Source organism: Cupressus sempervirens, chromosome 11 (assembly GCF_028749045.1).
Source record: "Cupressus sempervirens isolate cs-2001-9-10 chromosome 11, ASM2874904v1, whole genome shotgun sequence".
Lineage (NCBI taxonomy): Eukaryota > Viridiplantae > Streptophyta > Pinopsida > Cupressales > Cupressaceae > Cupressus > Cupressus sempervirens.
In genome coordinates, this window is record NC_143128.1 from 809,101,374 (window position 1) to 809,122,718 (window position 21,345).

The following is a 21,345-nucleotide window of genomic DNA, read 5'->3' on the forward strand; positions in this document are numbered from 1 at the left end:
ATGATTGGTGCACCCCATGCAGATACACTAGGATGAATATATCCCTTGGCCAACACATCCTCTAGATGAAATCAAAGCTCAATCAACTCCTAAGTAGTTAAATTGTGCTCGAGAAATAAGCTCTGTTCTTAGGATGAGATCAATACAAAAATCAATATCATGTTATGGCGGCATACCAAGTATCTCATCTAGGAACACATTTGCATACTCATGAAGGAGAGGGTGGTTATCTAGAGATACATATTGATTCTCAATCCCATCAAGGCCATTGACAAAGATTGCAAATATATGGCATCCATGCCTCATGCTCTATTTTAGCTTCTTATCTGAGATTATCCAAAGAGAGAGTGGTCTCTAGACCCAACTTACAAGGTCAACCTACGCACCTATGTCATTGACATACTTTACTAACTTGTGTGAACAATTAATGTTTTCCTGATGAGAAGCTAAGCAATCCATAACCAACACAATGTCCTAAGACCCTAATGGTAGGATATGAAGATCAACCATGGTGGTGAAGGTTCCCAAGTCCAACACACAACAACCAACTAGGGAATCCATAGTCTTTTTGGACCCTGCGAATAAATCAAACTGCCACCTATCTACTTTTCATGTCACTAACCCACATCTCTAAATAGGGGATGGTGAAATAAAAGAATCTAAAGCACCATGTTCAAAAACCATAGCGGTAGAAAAGCCATGTAACATACATATAGTCTCTACTACAATAATCTAATTCTTGGGTTGATGGTTGTCAACTGCCACAAATACCTAATCAGATCTACATGTATCTCCCATAGTAGGCTTTGACATAGCCACACCTCTACTTGGCCCTTTTAACAAATTTTGGGGATATCCTACTCATGACCAAATGGCCACAAGAGAAGCATGCCCCAACACCATATCCATAATCACATCCTCCCTGGGAAGCACTAGACTAATGAAAACTCCCCCTATTAGAACTTTGTTGACCAACCTATTTTGGGCAGCTCTGCTATGATTGTGTATTTGGATAAATTGTATGCCCCTTCTCTCTTGTGTTACCTAATCTTGAACTTCCCTGATAGCTTTATGAGTGGTGTTATCTACCAAACTACTAACATCCACCTCTTATAAGTACAAATTTCATCTGAGTTGATCTTATAGAGTGTGTTAATAAAGAAGATGCATCTGACCTTAGAGGTTATGTAGTGTGATTTTGCATACTCACTCTACTATTATATCCTCTTTCCAAATTTCTCTTTTAAATCATTGACTTCTTAGTGGAAAATGCAAATGTCCTGGTTTGGTGCATATGAACATCCCCAATGATAGAGTCCTTAAAACCCTAAATGAAGTGATGATTCAAAAGTACCTCATCATGGTTGTAAATTGAGTGCTTTCTTAGCTTAAAGAACCTCATCTATAATTTTTCCACTATTATTTTTTCATATCTAATCTCATGGAACTATCTTCCTAAGTTGCTCTATATTGAGAAGATAGAAACTTCTCTCTAAGCCTCTTCTCAAATATCTATCATGCAAGATCTTCCTATATAATTTGGAGCTTCTTTTCCTCTATGTTACACCAATTGAAGCATGATGTCTTAGGTGTGTCATTGCATAATGGGCTATGAGGTTTCTTGCATAAGGATACATAGAAAAGCAATGACCTAGGTCCAATAACCAAGTCTCAACCCTATGGTCTCTTATTATGTCCAAATGGATGGTGTTCTCATCACCGTCATCTCTACCTCTCCTGTGTTCCATTCTACACTAGGTGGTGTGTGATAAATCTCACACTCTTCTCTTTATGCTTAGATATATAGAAGTCTCAACTTTGTGATCCCTCTAACTATGAACTACCATCTTGAGAACCCTCAATCCAAGGTTCCAACCAAGCTATAATCTCCTATAGAAAAGTTACTAATGCCTCTACTCCACCCTAATTCTCTACATGTCTCTCCCCTTCTTCATGATGCTCTTCCTCATAGTTTTCCTCACATTTCTCTTCTTCATGTTCATTCTAGCACATATTTTGCAGGTCATGGCCTCTTCCACATCTACATGCAGGAGGCATCCTTTAGGGACAACAAGACACGAGTTAGAATCTCACAAAAGCATACATGACTAAATCAAAGTCAAAAACTGTAACGCACCACCAAGGGATCCAAAAGAACTAAACTAAAGTTTTCACTAAGTGCCAAACATTTTTCTTAAAGATAACATATAAAAACAGCTATAAAAAAATTATAAAACAACGGAAGGCATAACATACATTCATACATAAGAAACACATAAACATATTACATCCCTTAAAGATCCCATGACATTGAATCACATTTAAATTTAATTAATATTAAATCCAATATATAACACATCAACATTAAAGATTAACTACAAGTTTACATCCATTTAAATAATATACAATTATCCTAAATGCCACTTGGCAATAATCAAAATGCACAATCATCCATTGTACATGCAACAAGGTATGAAAGGCTGAAAGAATATACATCACAAAATAGATTGCATCAACTCTTTAAGATCCATAAAATTCAAATATAATACAATAAGTATAACCATCCATCATAGTACACAAAGATAGAATCAAAGGAAAAGAAGAACAAGGAACTCTAGCCACGGTATCGAACTGATGTATCTCAATGGTAAAAGTAAAAAGCACTACCACCCGACCTCATGGTAACCCAAAAAGGTCCACTCCCACTATGATAAGGAGATAGTATCAAGTCCCAAACAGGATAACCAACTCAAAATTTAAATCCAACATCTAAGTCAAGGAAATCCTAAAAGCAATCTAACTCAAAGGTACCAAGATATAAATGACATCTAAATCAAGAGGAAACAATGACTTGTAGGATATCTAGTATGTAAGTGGGCAAGTGTCATCACATGAGTCAACTCTAAGTTTACCCTGGCAACCTGACTGGACTTTGGCCCCTAGTGACTCTATGTAGCACTAGTATCCTTTTGTACTGACAAGGCATACTAACAAAGCAAGGTAATAACCAAGCATCCTCTCTACTCCCATCCTAGTCTATACAAACACTTGAGGCATGGGTGAGGAAAGAAAATGACTCTTGTTAATTCATTTTACTCTCATTTAATGTAATGTTATCACTTATTTAAATAACCTACAATGGGTTACCTAGGCAACCTCTCTGGGCTCTAGCCTCCATTGCAAGCCACTTCCTGAAATTACATATAGATAACCTACCCTAAGCTCAGTAAAGCAAAAAGATCTCAAAAGACCACATATCATACACCAGTTCTTAAACAAGTAATTGACAAGTACTGAAATCACTTGTCAAAGTACAAACATCACTAATATGATCATCCTAACAAGACTGATCTAAGAAATTATACATAACCCAATTCATGACATCATATATAATCATCAAAACAATAACTCCCAACCTCTAGTAGATGTCCTAAACTAGTTAACACTTCTAGGTCAACCCCAAACACAAAACATACGAAAGCATACAATTAACAGTGTAGTTTCATAGTTTTGTTTGATTTTGAAAACACACAATTTCAAGTTTACAGTAAGCTTTAAGTTTTTATTTCATTGCCAGTTTTTAGTTTGCTAAAGTTTACAATTTCTAAATTTACTTTTCACATACAATATCATAATCCATTAATTCCAATTTTAATTAAATATTATTAATATTTCATTCAATAATCATTAGATTATTAAAGATAATAATAATCACTAATTTATTAATAAAATAATATATAAATATTAAATTATTAATAAGTAATTATTGATCTAATAATAATAAGTATTATTATCCAAAGAAAATAATATTATTATTATATTATAACATTTAATATTTATTAAAATTAACATTTAATACAAATTACTTTAATTTAATAAATTAAAATTTGAAAAAAAAAACCTTTCATTAATAATTTTAAAGCTCATAGGCTAGGACTCTGCCATAGCAGCTCTATTCTAATGACAACAGAGTACTGTCTGCGACATTACTTCTGTTGTCATGATAGTAGGATCTGTTGTGCATAGCCTTTAATGGCCGCCAAAAACCCTCTCGCTGTCATGGCAGGGTGAAGAAATGGGGTGGGTGGGGGGTTGGTGGCCCCGCCCACCAAAATCATTTTTATTTATATAAATTTTGTTTAATAAAAACAAAATAGCCCCCTGCCCCCAAAAAAAAAAATATTTTTTTAATAAATATATTTTTTTAAAAAAACTGTGAATAATACTCTCAAAGGGAAAATCCAATAAACCAATCAATTTTTGCATTCTATAATTCAATTTCTTTTCAAAACCCTTTCTGATTAAAATACTCAACTAATTAAAATCCACAGAATGACAATTCTAAAACTCAATTCCTTGAATGCAGATAAATTCAATATGAATAACAATAAAATTTACCACAAAAGATTCATCTTAAATAAAATTTTGAAAACAGATTTATCAAACATAGAGAAGACAAGGATTCGAAGAACAAAAATCATTGTGCGAATAAACCACAAGATTCTACCTGAATTTGATGCTAATACGCAAACACACAAAGTAGACAAGACATCCTCTTTCTTCTTAAACCCTTCTTTCCAAAAATCCCTTCTCCAAAATCTCAATCCCTATGGAATGAGCTCTAGATCTCTGATAAAGAGTTCTCCCCTAAATTTGGGGCTCTGATTGTGCAATCACGCAAGGGAACTCATTGATCAAATTCTTTTTAATATTTTATTAACTTTTAAATATTCATGCAATTTTTTTGCAATTTAAAATATCTTTATTAAATTAATTTCTCTATCTCTCTTTAATTTATTTTTGAAGTGTTTTTTATAGAAATATTTATTAACTTAATGTTAGAAATGCTTTAGAATAATTAAGAGGGGGGGTGAATCAATTATGCAAGGTCCAAATGTCCGATTCAAACTTTTTCACTTAGTGTAGTGAGCCCACATAACCATTCATTCATCTGAGCTTTAACTTCCATATTCAACAAGTTAGTGTAAATCAACATGCACGCATTACACATAACACAGTGATTTATGTGGAAACTCAATTTGGGAAAAACCACCAATAACATGTTACTCAATTCTCACTCTTATGAAGTGATGCCCTGTGAAAGGCTTGCCCTATTAAAGACTTACAACACACTATTAAATGTGACTTGGTTAAAGGATTTAAGCACCCTGTTAGAAGTGGGTCTGGTTAAAGGATATTAGAACATTCACTTGGAATGCCACCCTGCTAAAGGATTTACAAATGGCTGTTAGGCCAACCTAAGTCTATAGGATTTTCCTTTACCCTAACTGATACAATTGCTAGAGAGTAACAATAAGGGGTTTTGACCTAATTACAGAATACAACTCAACTTGTAGATTTTAGATCACCATTTAGCTCTTCTTCATTTGCTTGGCTTTCAGTCTCTACAACTCTTGACAACTTGTCCTCCTTTCAAGCTTAGTCTCCTTGAGTCTCCATGCTCAATGTAGTAGTGCAATCATCTCTTCTTGACCACTTGTAAAAGTAGAGTCTCTATGCTCTATTCTTCCTTCTCCTAGATGTCTTCTCCTTGACACCCTTCTAACCACTTCACTATTTGGCACTCCAATAGCTCTTGCTTCTTAGTCTGTGACTCCTTAAATAGAAGTCTAGAATTCCTTTTCTTGCTTGATTCTTCCCTCCTTTAATTTCAATTCATACGGATTAGGTAGGATTCATTGTATCTAACCCATATTATGTTTCTTTTAAAAAAATCATGAAGAATCCTCTTGAATTTGCTCAAAAATGGTTTACATAAAATTCTGTGCCACTAGTTCATCATCCTTATCCTCTAACTAGTTCACAAAATTCAATGTAACAACTTTGTTGGCTCAGATTTGGAAAATCTTTGACTTTCAAAATAATGTAGCAGCTCAACACTATTGAAATTTTGGTGTTTGGCACATACTGTGTTACTCGGTCCCAACTACATTTTTACTGATGCTCGACACCTAAGGTTCACTCAACACCTACTAAGATTTTCTGATGATTAGCACTTGATACTTTGCTTGGCACTTGAACTTCACTTGGCACACACTAGATTTTGCATTTGCTTGGATCCAAATGAGAATTTACTTAGCTTCAACTAGCTTGCTCGACACCCACTAATGAACTTAGTTTAAGCTTTGCAAACAACCTTATTACAACTTATACTTCTAATGTTTCTAAGTGTGGCCAACCTCTATATCTTGAAGTATGTTATCAATACATTATTTAACCATTGTCTTAACTGATCCTTGCACTTTATTACAACATCATAACTCAACCTTTCCATTAGATACTCTTGTTACATCTTGTTGATCAAATCCTCTTCATCAATCAACTAAGTGATAGTACTTGGATCTTATAAGAAGTTGTCATTCCTACAAATAGCAGGTTTAACATCAATGAGAAAAAAATGATTGAAAACATATTATAACAACAATCTCCCTCTTTGATCAATCTTCTTCTCATAATGATTTTTTCAATCAGATTTCCAACAATCTCCCTCTTTGGCATTGATGGCAAACCAAACTGATCAACCATCATACTAAACTATTCAACCAAATTATCAACATGATAACTAGGTTAGAACAGTAAGTCAAATGCCAAAAAGAAAATTGTGTAACCATTAGCTTTCACATCTCCCTCTTTTACTATCCTGATTGCTTTACTTATATTTCTCCCTCTTAGCTATTGTATCCTTCTTTACATTCTCTCCCTCTATATGCATTGCTCATCTTCTTCTATTCTCTGTTCTGATCAAATTATTTCTCCGTCAAGCTTCATTTGATCAGTTTCTACATTTTCTCCTTCTATCTTCATTCTTTATCTTCTCATCAGTTGTTGATCAATTTTCTACTATTTCTCCCTCTTTGACAACAATGCCAAAGTCATATTATTTCAGCATCTTATTATGCATGTGTAGTTTTTGTAGGTTCCTTCAATTTCTCCCTCTATTACCTTGCTTGTGACTGATTTGGAACTTCATCACTTCAATTACCTTAGGCATGAGTCCTAAAGTAAATATCCTCTACATCAATGTGTAATATCTCAATAATCAGCTCATTTGATGTAAGGAAATCTTGCTTTTACCTCAAGTAGCCTTGGTTAGGGGTATCACCCCTAATTTACTTCTAAGATACTCAAAAGAATCTTTAGGTAGTGCTTTGGTGAAGATGTCAGCAATCTGTTCCTTTGAGCTAACATATTCCATCTTCACTTGTTTGTCTTCCACCAATTCTCTTACATAGTGATACTTGATTGCAATATGCCTTGTTTTAGCATGCATTACATGGTTCTTTGATATGTTGATAGCACTTGTATTATCACAATAAAGTATCATAAGCTCATTTACCTCTTCCTTCATACCTTGCAATAAATATTGGATCTATACAATATTGGTACAATTAATAGTAGCTGCAATATATTTAGCTTTTGCAGTGGACTGTGAGGTACAACTTTGCTTTTTGTTGGTCCATGTAATCAATCGTTTTCCCAAGAAAAGTGCTCCTCCATTGGTGCTTTTTCTATCATCAATGTTACCTCCCCAATTTTCATTAGTGTATGCCCTTAGTTCAAACTTTTCACTTTTCTTATAATACAAACAAAAGTTATTAGTTCCTTTCAGATACCTCATTATTCATTTCACTGCCATCAGATGATTTTCTCTTGGATTTGTAGAAAATCTTTCCACTATTCCAACAACTAATGTAATGTCTAGTCCACAACATATTGCAACTTTCCAATCATTAATCTATACATTGTTTGATTCACTTCAGCTAACTCATCATTTTTGGATAACTTATGTCCTATTGCCATTAGTGTGCTAACTGGTTTTGAATCTTCTAACCCAAATGTTTTGAGTATATCCTTAATGTATTTTGATTGGGTCACAAATATGTCATGCTTCAATTGATGTACTTGCAATCCAACAAAAAATTTGATTTCTCCAAACATTGACATTTCAAACTCATGCTTCATTTGATCAGCAAAATCTTTGTATAGAACATCTGTTCCTCCAAATATTATATCATCAACAAAAAATTTAGATATCAAAATGTCTTTACCTTTTTCTGCCTTGATGTACAAGTTGTTGTTGTCATCTATTTTCTCAAATCCAATCTTCACAAGATATTTGTGCAATCTCTCATACCATGCTCTAGGTGCTTGCTTCAAACCATAAAGTGTCTTATGCAGTTTGCAAACCATATCCTTGTTGTTGTCATCAATAAATCTCTCAAGTTGTTCTAAGTAGACTTCCTCTTCCAGTATACCATTTAGAAAAGCAGACTTCACATCCATTTGGTAGACTTTGAAACTTTTGTAAGTAGCATATGCAAGTAATGTTCTTACTCCTTCCATTCTTGCAATAGGGGCAAACGTTTCCCCGTAATCTAGTCCTTCTTCTTATGCATAGCATTTGCAAACTAATCTGGCTTTGTTTCTTGTTATCTCACCATTCTCATCAAGTTTTTTCCCAAACACCTACTTGGTACCAATTACATTCTTGTCAGCTGGTCTAGGAACTAGTGTACAGGTTTTGTTCTTCTCAATCTGATCTATCTCCTCTTCCATAACTTTATACCAGTCATCATCTTGTAGTGCATCTTTCACTATTTTAGGCTCAACCTTCTCAACAGACATGATTCATTCCATAGTTTGTTCCTTGTCATCGGTCTGGCATCCTTGTCACCAATGATTTGATTTGTAGGGTGATGTCTTCTCACATACTTTTCTAACCTTGGTTCTATCCTTCTTTCCATGTTTGATCCTTTAGCTTCAAAGTCATTTTGTTCTTCTTCATCTAGTACTTCATCATTTCTTTCATGTGCACTAATTTTAGAGTCAGAATGTGCATTTCCTTCATTTTGCAACTTAGCTTCAGAGTGTGATTGATACTGAAATTTGTTGTTGATTCTCAACTTGATTGGAAACATTGTCTTCAACAGTCATTCCTTCATAGAAGTATACAAAGGATCTATAATCATCTAACTTCCTAGAATCATCAACTTAGACTTCTGCATGCTCATTAAATTTTACATTTGCACTCTCCACAATTTTTTTAGTGTTAGTATTCAAACACTTATATGTTTTTCTTCTAGTGGAGTATCCAAAGAATATGCCTTCATCACTTTTTGCATCAAACTTTCCATTTCTAGTATCTTTAAGAATATAGTATTTACAACTAAAGACTTTGAAATGTTTTACATTAGGTGAGTGACCATACCACAATTTAAAAGGTGTTGCATTTGTACCTCTCTTGACTTGGACTCTATTTAAGGTGTAAACAATAGTACTTACAACTTCTCTCTAGTACTTTAGAACAACATTTTTCTCCATCATCAAGGTTCTTGCACAGTCTATCACTAATCTATTCCTCCTTTCAGAAATACCATTCTAAGGTGGAGTTCTTATGCTAATTTTTTTCTTTTGATACCTTTGTCATTGTAGAATATCTCAAATTCTTTTAATGTAAACTCTCCTCCTCTGTCTGATCTTAGGAATTTCAGACTCTTTACTATTTCCTTCTCAACTCTGGCCAAATATCACTTGAACATTTGAAATGCATCAAATTTTTGCTTCAAAAACGTAGCAGTCATCATTCTAGAGTAGTCATCTACAAATAGAATTATGTATCTATATCCTAGGTAACTTTGCACTTCCATTGGACCACATAAGTCTGTATGGACTAACTCTAGTACTTCTTTGGAAGTGTATGTTTTTCTTTTGAAACTAGACTTAGTCATCTTCCCTAGTTGACATTTTTACACATTCTATTTTTAGGCTTCTTCAATTTTGGCAATCCTCTGACTTTCTTCCTTTTGCTGATACTAATCAGATTGTCAAAGTTAACATGACACAATCTTTTATGCCATAACCATACATCATCAAGTCTAACAACAAGACAAGTTGCATCTTCCATATTTAGGTAAAACAAGTTACTCCTAGTTTGTTCACATTTTCCTATCAAATTTCCATTAGTGTCATAGATCTTGGTAGATTTGTTTCCAAATTCTACTTTGCAACCTACATTGCCTAACTGTGATACACTCAACAAATTACAGTTCAATCCTTCAACATAGTATGCATTATCACATGAGATTTTCTCTATAAGTTTAATTGAGCCTTTTCCTTTTATTTGACATGGAGCATCATTACCACATCTAACACTATTTCCATCATATTGAGTAAAGGTAATGAACTTACTTTTGTCTCCTATCATGTGATGTGAGCATCCACCGTCTATGATCCACTTATTATTCTTGTTCACATGGGTTACCAGTGTTGTAGCTTCATCCTCATCTGATTCATCCTTCATGGTCACATAGACTACTTCATCATCATTCTCATCAAAATCTTCTTCAACAATGTAGCATCTTTTGTCTTTGTCCTTGTAATCTCTTCTATCATCTTCTCTTTTGTTCTTGTACTTGTTTCCTTCTTTGTAGCTCTTCTTCTATGTACATCTTGTAGCAATATGACCTACTTCATTGCAATTAAAACATATGATAGGGAGCTTATCTTTGAATTTACCTTTGCCTCTATGGAATCTCCTAGCCAATAGCACTTCCAATTGTTCCACATCTTCCTCATCCATGTCGCTATCACTGTATGCATATTTTCCTTTTCTTCTCTTCTTATTTGATGTCACCTCCTCAGTGTCTTTTAATGTCAACTTGGCCTTAAAAGTAGATTCAAGGTTCTCAGGTCTATAGTTGTCAAAGTTTGACAGTTCAAATGTAGTAAGTCTTCCTATGATTCCTTCAAAGGTTACTGTGTTTCCCCGTACACACCTTAGCTCTTGAATGGCTGGAACTCTAGTAGCATAGATAGGGAGCCAAGTTCTCAAGCATTTTCTATTGATAGTCTCTTCTACCAATTGACCACCTAGACTTCTTATTGCACTTACCACTTCTTTCATTCTAGTAGCATATTGAGTAGCATTCTCACCTTCCTCCATTTTCATGTCATCAAACTTTCCTCTAAGGCTTTCTCTCTTTTCTCTCTGAATATTCTGATCTCCTCCATAGATATCTGTTAGGGATTTCCACATGTTGAATGCAGTATCACATTCCTTGATGTCATCAAATTTAGCATAACTAAGTGTAGAGGCAATCTCCAACATTGCCTAATTATGCTCCTTCCTTTTGTTCAGATCATCTGCAGTAAGAGGTTCAGCTGGGTCTACATGCTCTATTCCAATTGAATTTTTTGCATAATCACCTATTGCTCCAAGGTGCAATTTCATTAGACTCTACCATGTAGTGAAGTTATCTCTGTTGAGCTTGGGAACTTCTCTCTTGGACATCTTGATCTTTCTACTTCTAGTACCTTGAAACTAAATCAGAAAATGGCTCTGATACCAATTTTTAGAAATGCTTTAGAATAATTGAGAGGGGGGGTGAATTAGTTATTCAAGGTCCAAATGTCCTATTCAAACTTTTTCACTAAGTGTAGTGAGCCCACATAACCATTCGTTCATCCAAGCTTTAACTTCCCTATTCAGCAAGTTACTGTAAATCAACATGCAAGCATAACACATAAAAAGATCAACAAATAACATAGTGATTTATGTTGAAACCCAATTTGAAAAAAACCACCAGTAACATGCTACTCAATTCTCACTCTTTTGAAGTGATGTCCTATGAAAGGCCTGCCCTATTAAAGGCTTGCAACACACTGTTAAATCTGACTTGGTTAAAGGATTTAACCACCCTATTAGAAGTGGGTCTGGTTAGAGGACATCAAAACATTCACTTGGAATGCCACCCTATTAAAGGATTTACAAATGGCTTTTAGGCCAACCTAAGTCTATAGGATTTTCCTTTACCCTAACTAATACAATTTCTAGAGAGTAACAATAAGGGGTTTTGACTTAATTATAGAATACAACTAAACTTGTGGATTTCAAATCACCATTCAACTCTTCTTCAGTTGCTTGGCTTTCAGTCTCTGCAACTCTTGACAACGTGTCCTCTTTTCAAGCTTAGTCTCTTTGAGTCACCATGCTCAGTGTACCAGTGCAATCATCTCTTCTTGATTACTTGTAGAAGCAAAGTCTCTGTGCTCTGTTCTTCCTTCTCCTATATGTCTTCTCCTTGACACCCTTCTAACCACTTTGCAATTTGGCACTCCAGCAACTCTTGATTCTTGGTCTTTGACTCCTTAAATAGAAGTCTAGAATTCCTTTTCATGCTTGATTCTTCCCTCCTTTAATTTCAATCTGTATGGATTAGGTAGGATTCATTGTATCTAACCCATACTATTTTTCTTCTAGAAACATCATGAAGAATCCTCTTGAATTCACTCAAAAATGGTTTGCATAGGATTTTGTGCCACCAGCTCATCATCCTTATCCTCCAACTAGTTCACAAAATTCAATGTAACAACTTTGTCAGCTCAAATTTGGCAAATCTTCAACTTTCAAAATAATGCAGCAACTCAACACTATTGAAATTTTGGTGCTTGACACATACTATGTTACTCAGCACCAATGATGTTTTCATTGATGCTTGGCACCTGAGGTTCACTCGGCATCTATTAAAATTTTCTAATGCTCAACACCTGTTACTTTGCTTGGCACTTGAACTTCACTCGACACCTCAAGTTTACTCGGCACACACTAGATTTTGCATTTTCCCAGCTCCAACTGAGAATTTTCTCAGCTTCAACTAGCTTGCTCGGCACCCACTAATGAACTTAGTTTAAGCTTTGCAGTCAACTTTATTACAGCTTATACTTCTAATGTTTCTAAGTGTGGCCAACCTCTGTATGTTGAAGTATGTTATCAATACATTATTTAACCATTGTCTTAACTGATCCTTACACTTCATTACAACATCATAACTCAACCTTTTCCTTAGGTACTCTTGTTAAATCTTGTTGATCAAATCCTCTTCATCAATCAACTAAGTGATAGTACTTGGATCTTATAAGCAATTGTCATTCCTACAAATAGCAAGTTTGACATCAATGACAAAACAATGATTGAAAACATCTTATAACAACAATCTCCCTCTTTGATCAATGTTCTTCTCACAATGATCTTTTCAATCAGATTTCCAACACTTAAGTAATAATAATATTCAGCATTTATTTAAAAATAATATCCTCAATATATTTTTATTAAATTAAATAAATGTTATTACGCTATAAAATTAGAACTATAATTTTATCTTTAAATTTAATTCTTTTATTTAATTAATTTCTCAATTAATTAGATATAATTAAATATTGAAATTATCTTAATAATTTTATATTAAATTAAATCATTAAATATTATTTTTATTTTATTTAATTAATAGAAAAATCACCATAGACCCATATGATGAACTATGAAAATCCATCATAAAAAATAACATACAGGATCAAACTTAGGGTTATAATCATGAATTTATGTCATATGAGGAATTCGAAAGGGAAAATATCTTAGATACTTGCCCTACTTTTTAGGACAAAAATTTTAAGGATAGGATTAGACTCAAGAGTTATCTCCCCCCTCTTACCATTGAGATATTGTGATAGGGTATGCTCATCTTGGCAATTCAGGGAAGTCGATACCCGATTCCTGCAATTTGCATAAAATTCATGCATGTACAAACACATATATTCTAAACTAAATAAACAATTGCAAGAAGTGGTACATCATGTAGATCTTGACTAGTAGGTGACTATGACTCCTTTCCTCAACTACATCAGATACATCAAACATAAAGAAAACATACATGTAAACCATACACATGCAAGTATGGGGTAAGTATCCATAGAAAACACATAAATAATCCATCTAACTATCATCGTGAAATAACTAGAATCATTGTAAACAATCATAATCAAAGTATAATCATGCATACATGAAATAACTAGTACCAAAGTAATCTCATCATATAGTCAACTGAGTATGAAATAATATCCAATAATCTAAAAATCAAACACCACTAATCATCAAACATAACATAAGCTAGCCTAAAAGAGTTCAACAATAATAACTAAAAAGTAAACTAGGGATAGGCACTACATCCACCCCCTAGACTTAGGCTTACTCCTGGAAGCCTATAAACAAGTAGGGGTATGAATCCCATAAAATAGATGCATCCTCCCATGTACTGATGACTCATCAATAGGGTTGCATTGGACCCTTACTTGCTCTATGGTTCAACCTCTAATGGTCAAATCTTGCTACTGCAGAATGTGAACCAACTCCAAAGCTACCTACCCATCCTCTACCTGTAACACATTCTAATCATGAACATGTATCACATTAGGAATATATTGTCTAAGTATAGAAACATGGAAAACATAATGAACACAATCTAGGCTAGGTGGCAATGCAAGACGGTAGGCAACTGGACCTATCCTCTTAAGAATCTCAAATGGTCCCACAAAGCGAGGTGCTAGCTTCAAACCTTTTCCATAATGGATCGGACTCTTCTGCCGATGCACTCTTAAGAAAACTTTCTCACCCATAACAAAATGCTTCTCTGTCCTATGAGCATTGACATACTTCCTCTATCTTGTGTTGTAGACACATGCTCATAGATGCACACTACCTATTGCTCCATATCTTTAAGCATCTAAGGAACAGGATGCAATCCTTTGAATTGTCCCAACTTAAAGGTGTACGGTAAGGATGACCATACAAAGCCTGAAAAGGTGCCATCCCAATAGAATTGTGATACCCATTGTTATAAAAAAACTCCACTAGGTATAGATAGTCATCCCAAAGAGTTTTTTTGTTCATTACTTACATCCTCAACATATCCTCTAGAACCTAATTCACTCTCTTAGTCTAACCATCTATCTCTGGGTGATAAGCTAAGCTGAAGTTCAATTGCACTCCAAGATAATGTTGTAGTGATGTCCAAAATGTAGAAGTGAATATAGGATCCCTATACAAGATGATCTTCTGGGGAATATCATGCAATCTTAGGATATCACGCATGAAGACATTGGCTATTGAAGCTACTATGTAGGATTGATCCCATTGGTGAAAAGTGTGCCACCTTAGTCAATCGATTAATGGTGACAAAGATAGCATCATGATGATGAGTAGTCAAAGGTAACCCTATAATGAATTCTATAGAGATGATATCCCATTTTCTTGAAGGAATGAGATGAGGTTGTAAAATCCCTACTAGATGCTGGTGCTCTACCTTGACTCTCTAGCACTCAATGCACCTAGCCATAAAATCAATGATATCACACTTATCCTTGTCCAATAGTATAGACATCAAAAATCTACATGCATGTTATTGACACCTAGATGTACCAAGTAAAGTGCACAATGAGCCTTCAATAGGATCAATATACAAAGCTCATCCAATAGTGATATATAGATCCTTCTTAAATAGCATAAAATGCCACTTGACTCCAAAACATAACTTGAAAACCTACCCTCCAAAGGTTTGCCTGAATCTATCTCTCTGCTCACCTCCTAATACTAAGTATCTGTAGGAAGTGCTCAAAGTATACAGCTCCTCAAATCTACATGAAGAGTCAAAGATAGTGTCACAAGTCTCCTATGACTCAAATAATCTACTACCACATTCTCCTTTCCTTGAATATACTTCACCTCAAAATCATGCTCACAAAGGAGCTCCATCCAATGCCTTTTCCTAGCATTCAGATTAGGCTACGTGAATATGTACTATAGACTACAATGATCAATATGAAGTTCAAATCGATGTCCCAAAAAGAAGTGGCTCCATCTCACTAGGGCATGAACTACCATAGCTAAATCAAGATCATGCGTAGGGTAATTCAACTCATGATCCTTGAGTTTGCATGATTCATAAGCAATCACTCATCCATCTTGCATCAATACTGCTCCAATCCCCTCTAGGGAAGCATCCTTACACACCATAAAGTCACCTATTGGATCAGGCACTGATAGTATTGGTGCATTGGTCAAAATCTCTTTGAGCTTCTAATATGCTTCCTCATATTTCTCCATCCATATAAACTTCTTTCTTTTCCTTTGAAGGGAAGTGATAGGATGTGCTACTCTAGAAAAGTTTTGGATGAACTTGTGATAATAACCAACTAGATCCATGAAGCTACTAATTTCCAACACGGTAGTGGGTGTAGGCCAATCTACCATTTCTTAGATCTTCATAGGGTCTATAGAGATACCATCACCTAATATGATATGCCCTAAATACAATATCTTTGATTGAAAGAAATCACACTTCGTCGAGTTGGCATAAAGTTGATTATCTCTTAAGCACTACAAAACCAAATGTAAATGCTCCTCATGCTCCTTCTAAGATCTAGAATATATCAAAATATCATCTAGGAACACAAGTACAAATTGATCAAGATAGGAATGGAACACTCTATTCATTAGACACATGAAAACCGATGGAGCATTTGTCAACCCAAATGGGACTACTGTGAACTCGTAGTGCCCATAGCGAGTTTAGAAGGCTGTCTTATCAATGTCTGCATTTTAAATGTGAAGCTGATGGTATCGTGATTTTAGATCAATTTTGGAGAACACTGTGGCTCCCTTGATCTGATCAAATAAATCATCAATCCTTTGTAAAGGATACCTATTCTTTATTGTCACCTTGTTCAATTATCTATAGTCAATATACAAGTGCAATGAACCATCCTTCTTCTTCACAAAGAGCACTAGTGCTCCCCATGGAGATACACTTGGTTGAATACTACCCTTGGCAAGAAGGTCCACAAGCTGAAGGTGCAACTTATTTAATGCCTAAGTAGTCATACGATAAGGAACTCTAGAAATAGGCTCCACTCCTAGAATAAGATCAATGCTGAAATCAATATCCCTCTTCAGAGGCATACCCAAAATCTTGCTAGGAAAGACATCTGCACATTCCTATAGAATAAGGTGGTCCAAAGTCTTCCCTATAGGGTCTTCATCTAGTTTTCTCACCATAATGGTAAACACCTAACATCCCTTATGAAAGCTCTATTTTAAATCCATAGTAGGTATCATCTATAGAGATATAGTTCTCTAGATACCCACAATCTTTGAGTCCTTTCCTTGGTCATCTTTACACAAAATGGTCTTCTTTCTACAATCTATACTAGTTCTATGAGAGCCAAGACAATCTATACCCAAGACCACATCATAAGAGCCAAGATGAATGACCCAAATTCCAACTAACATAACAAACCCTCCTAGGCTTAGTTCACACTAGTGCACTATAGAATCTGTGGAAACTCTAGCACCTAAGGCTAGTTCTACTTGCCAACCCAAACCCTACTTTACCACCTCCAACTTATATTTAGCAACTATGGATGGTAAAATAGAAGAGTTCATAGCACATAAATAAAACAAGATGGAGAGAGGTGTACTTTAGATAGCTCCCATAGTATCAACCATGGTCCCCTAATGATCTGCCTAATGGTGGTCCACCATTACAAATACTCTATAAGCTCTTCCTGCATCTCCAACTATAGGCTCAGATGTTGCTGGCCTAGAACCTAAATAGTGAGATGCACACTATGGGTGGTTGGTTGTAATGTGTCTAAACTATCCACAAGAATAACATCTAGTACCTCTACCAAATCCCCTCCCTATCGAAGGTGCACTCGACTGTTGGTGGCTATCCCTACTAGCAAAAGACTAGTTGCTCTATGTAGGCTGAGTGTTCTAATTTCACCTATTGTGATGTCCATTATGATAGTTCTTAGGGATAGAACCATTTCCACCACTCTGTGCCAGAGGGTATGATCCCTTCTATTGTTGTTTTTTTTGAGGTTGTTGTTGGTTTTGATTTCCCTTAGGAAAAGCAGGTTTCTTGTTCCCACCTGAGTTGTGGTTACCCTTAGATCTTGATACTATAGGTGCTCCCACAAAGCCACCATGTCCTAGAGTGACACTCTGCTCTACAATTATGGCTTGATGTACCACATCTTTGAGGGTTTTAGGTTTAAATACCTTAACACCCCCAACAAGATGGTTGTTCAAACCTATGATAAATGATGTGCTAACTGTGTTGGGTTATTGCTAATTCTAGCATAGGGCATGAGCTCATAGAATTTATGCTCATACTCTACTATAGTCATAGTGAATTGTCTGAGGTTGTGGAATCCATTTGCTCTCTGTTGATTCCATTCCTCTGGTAGGAATCACTCATAGAAGTTTTCTAGAAATAACTCCCATGTGACATTGTTCATGTTTATACCCAGCTTCCTCTATTTGATAGTCCACCATGTGGCTCCAAAGAGTTCTAGGTTGGTGATAGCAAACCTTTCTTCGACGTTAGAGTCAAAGTCCTATATAGAAAAAACCCTATCTAGAGCAATAAGCCACTAATCGGCCACATAACCTAAACCCAACCAATTGAAGGGTTTGACCTTGGACCTATTGAGTTGTTGTTTTGCACAATGCTTAACGACATGAATCCTTTCAAACTCCTCTCTTGAAAATATGATCTAGGATCAAATCCAAGGTTTCAAGTGGTCTTGTGACCTATTGGAATCTGCTTAGTTGAAGATAAATGTGAGTGTTCGTGAGGAGGCCTTTGCTGGTTCGTTAAACAATTCAAATAAGATATAGAATTTTCTTGCTATTTCAAAAGAATAAAACACACAAAAGAAATATATTTTTCTATTTTTATATTTTATGATGAATGCAATCTAACTATGCAACTATATGAATTCCTAATTTAACCAAGGTGTTAGTAAAGAAAATAACAAAGGGTAACAAGAAGTTCAAGCAAATAACATGAAAAGTAAAATCCTAATGGACATAAGCCACAAAAACAATGTGTCTGTGAGTTAAGACTTTGAAAATATTGGTAGGTAACCAATGAAAATAGGAGCATCACTTCCTTAATTCCACTGATGCAATCATCAATGGGAATTTAGTAACTATGAGATGTTTCACTTTTCATCAAATCCCAAGGCCATGAGAAGTGCGCTCATGCAAGACAAAAAACTATGTAGGAACAAAAGGGGTGATCTTTTGTCAAACTTAGTACTTTAGTAGAACTTTTAGACCAATAGCAAACACCAAAATTAAAAGATCACACAACCAAAATAACACAATAAAAATATTGGCTCAATTGCATTCCATGAGTATAAATCCATAAAATATAACACACTCAGGAAAGAATCACTAAACTCCAAATGTGAGCACCAACAATGTATATTATTGCATCAAAACAATGGCAGCCTAGAATACATATTACATTCCTGAATTTATAAGAAATCATCTTCTCAATTTGTATTGAGAGAGAGAGAGAGAGAGATCTCTTTATGCAAATATATGCTTCTAAACCAATAAAACAAATCTATTTATGTACAAATTGACTCTCTAACTAGTGCTTAGTAGGACTCCGTCCATATTTATATCACTAATTGGATGCATGAGCCTTTACATGTCTTAAAACAAAGGAAAAATGAGAAAATAAGAAAGAGAAATCAATTAGTTGATGTAGGAGTGTCTGGAAGTGCTAAAAATAGAAGCTCTATCTCTACTAGGCATCTGCAGGAGTTAAACTAGTGTCAAAATGCATTTTTGATACATGGAAAGCTCTAAATTTAGAATTGGTAGTTACCTATTGGTGCACCTCTAACTTGCTCAAACTTTCAGAAAACCTCTGAAATGCCCACCTACGCACCTTGGAAGCAAGTTCAAAAAATATAAAATTTCACCAAGTGTCAAAACTGAAATTTTGGCTTCTAGGTTTTGTTCCCCTTCATACCAGAGCTATGTTTGGGTATTTTCCCTTGAATTTCTCAATGATCTTAGTGACATGAGATGCATTTGGAAAATCTAAGGCCTCATACTTGTCCTTCATTTTCTACCTATACTTGCCTACCTCAATGTGAGTCTCTACAAAATCTCTGAGTTTTACATCTAAATCTAACAATGCTTCTTCTGTTCTAAATGCTTATTTGATGTCATCATCATTAGAAGCTTCTTCAAAAGTCTTCTAAAATTTCTCAACTACTACTTCTATAGGTATCAATTTATCCCTGGAATCATCTTCAAAAATTTCTAAACACACATCACTATAATGTTTCTTTGCCTCCAAAGTTTTCTCTTGGGTTTGATCCTTGAGCTTGTGAATCTTTGCATGTAATGTTTCCGTTACTTTATTGCTATCCATAATTTTCTTTCTTCAATAATCAATTTTATATAACTCCTCTATTGTATATACTTCCATTAACATCCAATACCTTTGGCCTTTGATTGATTGTAGTGTCTACAAGTCTTTGCCCTAGGTATGTAATTCATCCATCAAACCAAAATCTTGATTCAAAATGGCCACTGGCCTATCCTCATTATCATGCATATGGTGTAGTAGCTTCAGATTTCCCTGTATAATATGTACACCTTTCTCTTCAAAACTCTCTCGCCATTGCTGACAAGCTTTCAAAAATGGGTCTAGCTATACTATCCCCTTATCCCTTCTCTCTAGTTTTGTGCTCAAGGTTTCCTCAGGGTTTGCAAGATCTAAGGGACCAACAAATTCACTTAGATATCCTTTTAGGATCTCATTTTGTCTCTAAAGTGTTATTAGTTCTGCCCCATCCTGTTCTAAGTGCCTAAACACTTCTTTAATTCCTATTTTCACCATCAACTTAGTTGTGTCCAACATAGGTTTCCCAAGAATGACCTCCTTGATTTGATAATCTCTTGGAGTCAATTCTTCAACATCTGTATGCAGAGAAGGGATAGCCACATGAGAAAATAAGTCCTAGTTTTGATCACTCATAATGAAGGCTAATGCCCATGCATCCTTTGGTGGTGACTCAGGTTTCCTAAGAACTTCAATCACTTCCATCCTATCCTCTTCCTCAGTGGTGAATTGCTGCCTTCTTTTTCTAATGACTTCTTTCCTCATCCATCTTGGAACATTATCTATTAGGGATTTTACTTTTGAAGATGAAGGAGTTTTCTTAGCTATACTATTCCCCTTATCATTCCTCTCTGGAATCTTCTCCTTCAATGAGAGATCCACATTGGCAGTCTTTGTATTTGTGGAGTCCATAGTCCTCACCTTTTTGTCTTGGGAAGCTTGCTAAGGTTGCTCATTTATTTTTCCTTCCTCTGATACATCATCAGTGGATACTTGTGGCTCTTCCTCTTGCCCTGCTTGAACCTATTCTTCTTCATTATTTGGAGGCAAAGGAGTACTTGATCCTTTATCTACACAAAATTTAACTTAAATGGGAGATGGAAAAGCTACCTAGGGTCCTTGTGGCTCATGTGGAAACTGACTCCAATCCTCCTATTAAGGTTGATTAGTTGGAGTGTCTTTTATTTTATCTCCCACCAATTTAGTACCAATTGGCATAAAATCAAAATCTGACATTTGGAAGACATCAATCCACTATTGCATCTCATCCTCTAAAGTT